At 39.2% G+C, this 7,632-nt stretch overlaps 1 long non-coding RNA gene across 2 annotated transcripts; it reads right to left on the reverse strand.

The window, feature by feature from the left end:
• Positions 1 to 956: 956 nt before the first annotated feature.
• LOC126961433 (uncharacterized) lies at positions 957 to 5,278 on the reverse strand. Of its 2 annotated transcripts, XR_007728300.1 has the most exons (4): positions 4,776 to 5,278; positions 4,407 to 4,532; positions 4,179 to 4,264; positions 957 to 1,212 (listed from the first exon to the last, which is right to left on the reverse strand). It is a non-coding gene; the product is annotated as an uncharacterized LOC126961433 (long non-coding RNA). The 2 variants fall into 2 exon arrangements; XR_007728301.1 differs by lacking the exon at positions 4,407 to 4,532.
• Between the last annotated feature and the right edge of the window lie 2,354 nt (positions 5,279 to 7,632).

The raw sequence follows: 7,632 nt of genomic DNA on the forward strand, positions 1-7,632 counted from the left end.
ATGATGAGACAAGATGGGAGACGGATGGGGACCACACAGGCTGACCCTGTAGGCCACGTGGAGATTATTGCTTCTATTCTAACAGCACTGAGAAGCCTCTGAAGTGTGTAATCAGAGGGCGAAGGGAGGTGCTTACAGAGGACACCTTGTTGGCTGCAGTATGGAGAATGGATTAAAGGAGGGAACAGAGAGGATATCCAATCAGGAGGACGTTCGAAGGTCCCGGCAAGAGGTGGTACAGGTTGAGCACCCCTGATGCAAAAATCTGAAATCTGAAATGCTCCAAGATCCAAAACTTTTTGAGTGCTGACATGACACCACAGGTAGAAAACTTCAAATGTAAGTACTTCATACAAACTTTCATTCATGTGCAAAATTACCAGAAATATTGTGTAAGATCACCTTTAGGCTAAGTGAATAAAACATATGTGAAACATACATGAAATCCGTGCTTTGACTTGTGTTTCATCTCCAAGATATCTTATTATGTGTAGCAAAATGTTCCAAAATACTAAAGTATCTGAAACTTGAAACTTTTCTGGTCCCAACCATTTTGGATAAGGAATAATTCACCTGTATTCCCTTGGGTTTGGGAGGAGGTGGAACAGAGAGGATCGGTGGTGGATCGTCTGAGGCAGGTGAGAGGGAGGGAGATGTCTAGGAAGATTCCTGGATCTTGGGGTGGTTATGCTATTCTCTGGAACCTAGAACCTTGGAAAAGAATATTTACTTATTTAAAATTTTACTTTGTTTCAGATAGAGAGCTTGCATTCCATTTTGGATGTATTAAGTTTAGGGTTCATTTTAGAAAATCAAGAGATGTCCTGAAGTCATAAGATAGCTAATTTCTCTATCACCTGGTGGGAAAAAATTGAGAAAACAAGGTAAAATTCTAGAAATAAAATTCTATAGTGTTAAGGCAAAAATCAGAGAAATTTCCAATTCAATTTTCAAGATACTCTTTCACATACTGTAATTTTGTTATTTTTCCAACAAATTGTGGCAACATTTACATTTTCATGATGACTTTTGAGACAAGAAAAGGGAAGGTGGTGACAGAAGGTGGGTGGAGCAAGCTTGGAGGTAGCTCTGTGGGTTGGCATGCGGGAATGGGCAGTTGGTGAAGGGTTCCTTCTGAGTCATCGGATTTGCTGAGAGAAATGAGCAAGGTGGAGCAGGTGAGCTGATTTGATCCAATCCTTAGAACCGTAACTGCCAACAGAGAGAAAATACGGAGGTAGCTTTGAGGAAAACATAATTTTTTTTCCACATTTCCCTTTGGGAAGACATACCATTTAGCTTGATTTTTGAGCAGAGAGATACAAAAAGCCCCATAGTCCCTATTAAACCTCAATCCTTGGAAACATAATTTATCAGATCCTTAAAATGAGTCAAATATTTTCCTATAAGAATGTCCTGTAGACCATAAGAAGGAAACTAAATAAAAGTTCAGTATCTGTCTGGATATCCTTGTACACATTTAAATTTTCTAGTGGTGTCATTGCATGATCCAGATTTCTACAAGGAAGAGTGATCTTTCTATGGAAATTTCAAAGGTGAGTTATACATGTGAGTGCTTTCCTTTTCAGCCAAAACACATACTATTAAGAACAGTTGTAAATCAGGTGAAATAATTTTTTCCCTTCACATTTTAAACCATACTATCAAGGGAAAATTAGGAAACAGAATTTGCCAAATGTGACACTTTTTTAGTGAAAATTTATTTATTTATGTCTTTATATTAAATTAGAGAATGAAGGCAACAAATAGAGATAAGCTAAATGTTGTTGGGTAAAGTGTGGAAGAAAGATTCAAATCATTTCAACTAAATAGGGATTCTGTGGCATCAAATATCCTGCAGAGAATATAAAACAAAGTTTTAAATGTACAGCATATGTCTGTTCTCAGGGTCATCAAACTGCATTTTTATCATTTTTATCACCTGGTCTGAGAGAGCGAAGGGCCTCTCCTGCGATATCTGAGTGCTGCCCTGTAGCTGACAAGTGTCTCTCCGGGGATAGGGCTGACCCACTCCCCCAGAACAATTCTCTTTCACAGAAGTGGAACCCCCTGGCTTTTCTGAGACCTTGCAGAAACTTGTCTGTTTCTTCTGTTAAAAGCAATAAACTTGTGCAATTATTAATACTGAATATATGTAGAAGTAAGATATTCTATTTGGCGTGGCCCAGTTTCAGTAGCAAGAGAGTCATACTTTCCTGGGACTGAAAGATTCACATATTGTACATAATAGTTTTTAATGAAAGTCGGCACAATTTCAAAGTTTATCAAATATAAAGAAAGAACTAGAGAAGTATGTTCCTCTTTTTCTTTTCTAGAACTTATTTTTCTTATTTTCAGGTTTCCTTTTTCTCCTCCCTGGCTTCACCCCCACCCCAGTTTTCTTTCTCTGACTTTACTTTGGCATTGCCTATTTCTATCATTTGCTCCTTTCAAGAATCCTATTGTTCTCAGAGTTCTTTTCTTTCTTTTCCTTCACCACATTTTTTCTGTCTCCTTTCAACTGAAACTACAACCTATTGGTTCAGCCCACTGGCTTCCTAGGTAAGAAAATGTGTCTGACTCATTGGCTAAATATAGGTGCCCCTGCTGAGCTGGTTGCTTTCTTTAAAGAATTCTCAGTGGTGTTCTCTCAGCTGCTTGTCTTTTCTATTTAACCTCTTTTTTTTTTTTTTTTTTTTTTTTTTTTAAATAGAAAATGCTATGCAGGTCTTATTTGGTAGAATGATTAGTTATACAAGAAAATGCAGAAAACTTTCCCTTGAGAAACACTTAGGATAACCTAGTTGAAGAATTTCCTCTTTAATACCTCAAATATGTATCTCACTTTACAGCTCATCAATGGCTCAAAGCAAAGTTGAGTCTCTCCTCTGGCCCAGAAAGGTGGACATCAGCTTGATGGATGAAAACTTGGGCTCCAGAGTCCGACAGGCTTGGGTCTGAATCCCGCCTCAGTTCATGTTGTTCTACATTTGTGGCAATTGATTCAACCTCCCCAAGAGCCAGTATGCTCAGCTGGAAAGTGGAGGTAGTAATAAGGTCCTCTAGGGTTGTCGAATGATTAGTTCTATGTGCCTTGTGCATAGGCAGGACCCACTGGAATTTTTTTTTTCTTTGACAGAGTCTCACTCTGTTGCCCAGGCTAGAGTGCAGTGGCACAATCTCGGCTCACTGCTACCTCTGCCTCCCAGGATCAAGCAATTCACCTGCCTCAGCCTCCTGAGTAGTTGGGATTACAAGCACGCATCACCACGCCTGGCTAATTTTTGTATTTTTAGTAGAGACGGGATTTCACCATGTTGGTCAAGCTGGTCTCGAATTCCTGACCTTGTGATCCCCCCACCTCAGCCTCCCATAGTGCTGGGATTACAGGCTTAAGTCACCGTGCCCGGTCTGAATTTTAATTTTAAGAAAAGCTACTTTGGATGCTCTTGGGAAAGTGGAAGTAGTATCTTTAACATGCCTTCTATAGCAATAAGAAAGAATGAGTTCTAGGTCCAAGTGAATATGCTTCCATCATAAAAGAATTCTCTTCTCTTAAATTGAATGTGGAAAGAAACATTGACCAAGGTTTAGGCACTTCAAGATATTTCTTAGAGAAAATGTTGTGATCATAGTTCTTAGAAATGATAAAAAAGAAAAACATACATCAATACAGCATAAGTGGGACCATGCTCAAAAATTAAGACCTATCAATCAAATATTTCTACCCATTACAAATATTATTTATCCAAAATAGTAATTTGATTTTAATTACTGTTTCGGTTGTTTAGTATAATATTTAATATATAACTGGTAACAATGAGTAGTTATACTTATAATGGCCAATGTAACTCATTTGGTTATATTTATTTTATATATTTGTTCTATATATGTATATATACATACACACATAAATATATATTTGTTTTATATGTGTATATATGCATACACACTCACATAAATATATATTTACATATACTTTTTCACACAGAATTATTTGACAAAATTGCTTGACTTTTTAAAAATAATTCTGTGATGATGGCAGAATGTGAGGAGTCCTTCCTTCTCTCCCCAAAAACCCCAAAACATTTACTGAGGGCTTGCTAAATGGGAAGATTTGGCTCCAATTATCTATTATGATAGGTAATTGAAATGACCACCTTAAGCCAACCGCTCACCCACTACATAAAATCATGATCCCCAAACTGGTGTTTCCCAGTGGGGCTTTGCACTTTGAGATGCACACGTGTCCGCTATGAAGGACCTGTTTAAAAAGAAAAGTTTCAGTAATTACAACTATGTGTGATAGTTCACTTATTCATTCATTCAGTCATTACATTTATTCTGTGACTATGATTTTTCAGCCATTTTTCTAGTTTTTACATATGTAGATGTTAATGTCCTACCTAAAGCCGTGTCTTCCCTGAGTTTTCTCCCTCTTCGCTTCTCATTGCAGAGACGGGCTGGTTGTGTCAAGTCTTGGTTACTTGTGTATGTGTGCATAGGCCCATACAATGCTCTGGAAATAACCTCTTAAAAAATAAATTTTGTATTTACACGGACCTTAAGATAATTTAGGAGATATATGTGTGTGCATAGATATATGCATATATTAATATATGTGTATATTATATAACAAATATTATTCATAAATACAGATAAACATATATGTGAATAAATATATAAAGGACATGAACACATATTTGTTTATATCTATATCAGAGCTTCAAGTGGAGGTGGGTTGACAAGACGTACAGTGTGCTAATTGAACCTACCTCTTCCAGTCGAAGGTGTGGCTCCTCAGATGGCTCGGCAAACAAGAGGTTAAGGGAGGGGGAGAAGCAGACAAAGTCAATACAGTCAGTTAATTGCAGGAAGCAGTTGCACAGCAACTGCAGCCAGGGAAACTGTTCTCTAGGAGCAGCCAATCACACAGGGGACCGAGTTCACCAGGAAGTGCTTGCCTCCGCCTGCCCCTTCCCCTGTGCCTTGGCTCTCCGCTGTCTGTATGTCTCTCCATCTCTCTGTCTCTGTGGCTTTCTTTTTCTGTGCCTCTTAGGCGCTCCCTCTTGGTCTCTGCTTCTTTGCCTTTTTTGTCTATGGGCTCGCTAAGATGTACACACACGAGGTTTATAGAGACAGACAAGGAGCCCTTTTCTAGCTTGTCCTCTTCAGTTCTTTGCCCATTGCCCAGAAACAGTGTTCACGTAAGGTAAAGGCAGGCTGTGCACTTCCTGCCCACGCCATCACCTGCCAGGTGAGCACAGGGCATGCCCAAAGTCAGTCATCTCCACATGTTGGATGTGACGTCATAATGTGTGAAAGCTGTATTGTATCAGCATAAACTCCAACGTAGCCATCAAAGTAATTTGACTTATGATAGAGAATGACCTGGATGCCATATATTCCTTCAAAAGATTCCTGGGCCCACCATTTATTTTTCCGTTATCCCCTGTAATGAATTTTAGATTAGCTATTCTTTGAAAAGGGACATTTGCTATCAGAGTTCTAGTTAGGCTTTTAATTTTTATGAAAGAGGTGTATTGGCCTACAGCCTAGAAGAGTCTTATTATTTTTTGTCTGTCAAAGCTGGGACTGGCAGGGGATTTCCCAGTATTAATTAATTAACTCCAGGCTCTTTTGGCAAAATGCCTTGAAAGGGATGGCCTGTCCTGAGTGACCCTCTCGTGTACTTTGTGCCAGTGATCATTAAACTCGCAAAATTGTCTCACCTGGTTCCAGGACATTAAATGAAGATAAGAATAATAAACTCTCATATTAACATAAAGGAAATATTAATCTACTAGACACATAAAGAAAACGGTGTAAAATTCCTTCTGCATCCTAGGGCAAATGAATATCTTAAGATCCTTTTTAATGTTTTTTTGCCCAAGGTTCAATAAGAGTCCTGAGATACTCAGGGCTCTGTCACACTCAGTCATTTATAAAACATGTAAAAATGCAAGACAAAGGGCCCTTGGAGCCCACCGTGGCACTCCATAGCACAACAGAAACATTCACTAGCCAACCCACTATTAGCTAGGAAAACAGATGGCTGATCCTTTTGGATACAGAGAAGGGTAAGTAGTGATATTTTGCAACCTCTTTAACCTTCTGGAGAAGCACTAATAGAAATTGGGTTTGGGTTCAACCTTTCCTGGTTTCTTTCTTTTCTTTTTTCATTTATTTATTTATTTATTTAGTTAGTTAGTTTTTAGACAGAGACTCGCTCTGTGGCCCAGGCTGGAGTGCAGATGCAGTGGTGCAATATTGGCTCACTGCCACCTTTGCTTCCCAGGTTCAAGCAATTCTCCTGCCTCAGCCTCCTGAGTAGCTAGGATAACAGGCACCCACCACAACACCCTGGCTAATTTTTGTATTTTTATAGGGACGGGGTTTCGCTATGTTGGCCAGTTTGCTCTTGAACTCCTGACCTCAGTTAAACCGTCTGCCTCGGCCTCCCAAAGTGCTGGGATTACAAGCATGAGCCACCATGCCCGGCCTCCTGGTTTCTTTAGAGACTCCAGGATTTCACAAACAAGGAACATGTTCAGAGAGGATCCTGTGCTGTCATGAACGTACAGTTTGGGATCTGCTGGAGGCTGTCTCTATGAAGCTTGCACTCACAGGAAGTAAGAAATCTCCCAACATCTCTAACTCAAAGGGCAGTGCCAGTCTTTTTTTTACCATTCCCCATACATGGAAACACACACACACACAGAAACACACACACACGCACAGAAATACATACATAGGAATACACACCCAGAAATGCACACAGAAAAACAAATGCAGAAACACAAACACAAACACACACAAATACACACAGTATTCCTCTAAAAAGGTTCTCCTGTTTTTTAGTCATTGGAATATGCTGAGTGACAGAAAGCAGAATTAATACCAAATTTTAAAATGAATTGAAATAAATGAATCATCAGGGCATAAAAGGTGATGTTAGAGAACCAAGGAAATACGGCTGGGGAAAGTTGTGTTTTATGAATCAGCCACATTACCAAGTTTCAATGTGAATTACTTGAGGGCTGGGGGAGAGCCAGCACTCCCTACCCCAGCAGACAGAAACTTCCCCTGTTTATCGGCAGTGGGCTTGGCACACTTTCCTCCACATGCAGTCCACTTGCCCAAAAAAGGTGGTATTTTTTTATTGGAAAAATTAAACTGTAAATTATCTCTGAAAGGCTTGTATCTTTATGATAATTTTCTAAATTATTATCATTTTTACAAACATGTGAAGTCACACATGCCTAGGATAATGCTGTATACAGTAGGCTGGAGATCTCAGTGCTAGGGAACACATAATGTGAGGTGCTGCTTAACCAGACCTGGGTGATGGAGGGAGCTTATGTTGTCATTACAATGTCTTTAAGAGTTTTGTAAATTCTGAAAGTATGAACACCATGTGCTAAGTTGTGGATGTGAATCATGGTTCACATCCGTGTTTTCTTTTCTCAGTAACAGTCAATAAATGCTAGTTATTATTATTATCACCATAATTATTAACAGATGGGGTGGAAAGTTATATCAGAGAGCAAACCAGTGTTGAGCCACTACTGTGTCTAAGCCTCGTGGCCATCTGGTGAGGTGTCTTCGTCCTACTAATGTCATTTTATATAC

This window comes from Macaca thibetana, chromosome 8 (genome assembly GCF_024542745.1).
Source record: "Macaca thibetana thibetana isolate TM-01 chromosome 8, ASM2454274v1, whole genome shotgun sequence".
Lineage (NCBI taxonomy): Eukaryota > Metazoa > Chordata > Mammalia > Primates > Cercopithecidae > Macaca > Macaca thibetana.